This window comes from Saccopteryx bilineata, chromosome 8 (genome assembly GCF_036850765.1).
Source record: "Saccopteryx bilineata isolate mSacBil1 chromosome 8, mSacBil1_pri_phased_curated, whole genome shotgun sequence".
NCBI classification, from domain to species: Eukaryota; Metazoa; Chordata; class Mammalia; order Chiroptera; family Emballonuridae; genus Saccopteryx; species Saccopteryx bilineata.
Window position 1 is genome coordinate 18,266,849 of NC_089497.1, and position 3,668 is coordinate 18,270,516.

Genomic DNA, 3,668 nt, shown 5'->3' on the forward strand with positions numbered 1-3,668 from the left:
CCGCGGGCAAGTAAAAACACACACTGGGCTCCAAAACCCACTCACATTCAGTGCTCACAAAGCTACTGACTTATCCGAGTTTCCTAGAATCAAAGGTTTCTAGCTCACCAGACTTATTCACCTCTGTTCCCCATCTCCTTCCTTTTCTCACTCAACACTCCACCATCTTGGCTGCTTCTCCTGGCCACATGGCCTCTTTCTGCTCTCCTCTCTGCTCTCTCCTTTGATGATAATCTGAGGAACCAAGAGAACAAGCCCTTGTTCTGCCCCCATTTTATAGTGTAGATTCAAAACCTTTAATCCAATATACAAAATAGGGAAGTCTCTAATACAAAGTCACTTCTCTGAGGCATGATTGGGTTGTACCACCCCACATCAAAAAGGGTGGGAAAGGCCTGACCTGTGGTGGCGCAGTGGATAAAGCATTGACCTGGAAATGCTGAGGTCACCGGTTTGAAACCCTGGGCTTGCCTGGTCAAGGCACATATGGGAGTTGATGCTTCCAGCTCCTCCCCCCTTCTCTCTCTCTCCTCTCTTTCTCTCTCTCCCTCTCTCTCTCCTCTCTAAAAATGAATTTAAAAAAAAGGGTGGGAAAGGCTTAATCCCAAAAACAAGCCCCAGGCCACAACAATCCTGCCTACCCACAGCCTGCCCCCAACACACATTAACATCACCTGGGCAACGGCCTCCACGTGGGCAGTGTCATCTCCAACAAAGTGAGCATAATATATCTTATCGGCCCAACACACACCAAGATACATCATAAATAAAATACCAAAGCTAAGAGATAAAGAGAAAATATTAAAAGCTGTTAAAGAAAAAAAGGCTATCACCTACAAAAGAGCCCTCATAAGGATGACATACAACTTCTCAACAGAAACACTTGAGGCGAGAAGGGAATGTCAAAAATTTTCAGAGTAATGCAGAACAAGAGCCTACAACCAAAACTACTTTATCCAGCAAAGCTATCATTTAAAATTGAAGGAGAAATAAAAAGCTTCCCAAACCAAAAAAAAAAAAAAAAAAACTCAAGAAGTTTATTACAACCAAACCAATGCTGCAAGAAATGTTAAGGGGCCTGTTGTAAACAGATCAAAGGGGTAAAAGAATATAGCAAAAGAGGAACACAGCTTTAAAGAATGAAATGCCAATAAACAACTACATATCAATAATAACCTTAAATATAAATGAATTAAATGATCCAATCAAAAGACATAGGGTAGCTCTATGGATAAGAAAACAGGACCCATACATATGCTTTCTACAGGAGACACATCTCAAAACAAAAGATACACATAGACTGAAGGTAAAAGGATGGAAAAAATATATCATGCAAATGGAAATGGAAAAAAAATCTGGGGTAACAATACTTATATCAGACAAAATGGATTTTAAAAGAAAGGCTATAGTAAGAGATAAAAAGGGTCACTACATAATGATAAAAGGAGCAATCCAACAGGAAAATATAACCATTATAAATATCTATGCACATAATATAGGAGCACCTAAATATATAAAGCAGACTTTGATGGATATAAAGGGTGAGATCAACAGCAATAATATAATAGTAGGGGATTTCAATACCCCACTAACATCACTAGATAGATCCTCAAGAAAGAAAATTAGCAAAGAAACACAGACTTAAAGGACACACTAGATCAGGGATAGTCAACCTTTTTATACTTACCGCTCACTTTTGTATTTCTGTTAGTAGTAAAATTTTCTAACCACCCACTGGTTTCATAATAATGGTGATTCATGAAGTAGGGAAGTAACTTTATAAAATTTATAGAGCAGAGTTACAGCAAGTTAAAGCATATAATAATAGTTACTTACCAAGTACTTTATGTCAGGTTTTTGCTAAGTTTGGCAGAATAAATCTTCATAAAACAACTTACTATGACAAATTTATCTTTTTATTTATACTTTGGTTGCTCCATTAGCACCCACCATGAAAGCTGAAACACCCACTAGCCCATGATAGTCACTAAGTTGACTAGCACTGCACTAGATCAACTCGATTTAATAGATATCTTCAGAACCTTTCAACCTAAAACAGAAAAATATACATTTTTTTCAACTGCTTATGGTACAGTCTCTAGGATAGACCACATGTTAAGGCACAAAGGTGGTCTCAACAAATTTAAGAAGACTGAAATCATATCAAGCATTTTCTCTGATCACAATGACATGAAACTAGAATACAACCAGAACAGAAAAACTCAAAAAATACTCAAACACATGGAAACTAAATAGCATGTTATTAAATAACGAATTGGTTAACAATGAGATCAAAGAAGAAATAAAAAAAAATTCTAGTAATGAATAATAACGAGCATACAACTCAAAATTTATGGAACACAACAAAAGCAGTACTGAGAGGGAAGTTTATAGCACTCCAGGCATACCTTAAGAAGCCAGAAAAAGCTTAAATACACAACCTAACCCTGCATTTAAAAGAATTAGAAAAAGAATAGCAAGTAAAGCCCCAGACATAAGAGATAAAAAGAAATAAGATCAGAGCAGAAACAAATAACATAGAGGCTAAAAAACAATACAGAGGATCAATAAAACCAAGAGCTGGTTCTATAAAAGGGTAAACAAGATCGATGAACCTTGAACCAGACTCACCAAGAAAAAAGAGGGAGAACTCAAATAAATAAAATTAGAAATGAGAGTGGATATATAACAACTGACACAACAGAAATATGAAATATTTTAAGAAAATACTATGAAGAACTGTATGCCAAAATATTAAACAACCTAGGTGAAATGCACAAATTCCTTGAAACATATAATCTTCCAAAAATCAATCTGGAAGAATCAGAAAACCAAAACAGACTGATTACAGCAAATAAGACCAAAACAGTTATTAAAATTTTTCCAACAAACAAAAGCCCCGGCAAAGATGGCTTCACAGGTGAATTCTATCAAACATTCAAAGAAGAACTAATTTCTATCTTTCTCAAGCTATTTCAAAAAATTCAAGAGGAAGGAAGACTTCCAAACTCCTTTTATGGAGTGAGCATAATTCTGATTCCAAAACCAGGCAAAGACAACACAAAGAAAGAAAATTATAGGTCAATTTTTCTGATAAATTTAGATGCTAAAATCCTCAACAAAATATTAGCAAACTGGATCCAGCAATATATGAAAAAAATCATATAGCATGATCAAGTGGGATTTATTCTGCAGAGGTAAGGATTGTACAATATTCATAAATCAATCAATGTGACTCATCGCATAAAAAAGGAAGGACAAAAACCACATGATAATTTTAATAGATGCAGAAAAAGCATTTGATAAAATTCAGCACCCATTTATGATCAAAACTCTCAGCAAAGTGGGAATACAGGGAACATATCTCAACATGAAAAAGTCCATCTATAAAAAAACCCAGAGCCAACATCATCATTAATGGGCAAAAATTAAAAGCAATCCCCTGAGATCAGGAACAAGGCAGCGGTGCCCCCTTTCACCACTCTTATTCAACATAATACTGGATGTCCTAGCTACAGCAATCAGACAAGAAGAAGAAATAAAAGGCATCCTAATTAGAAAAGAAGAAGTAAAGCTATCATTATCTGCAGATGATATGATATTGTATATAGAAAACCCTAAAGTCTCAGTCAAAAAAACTACTGGACCTGATAAATGAATTCAGGAAG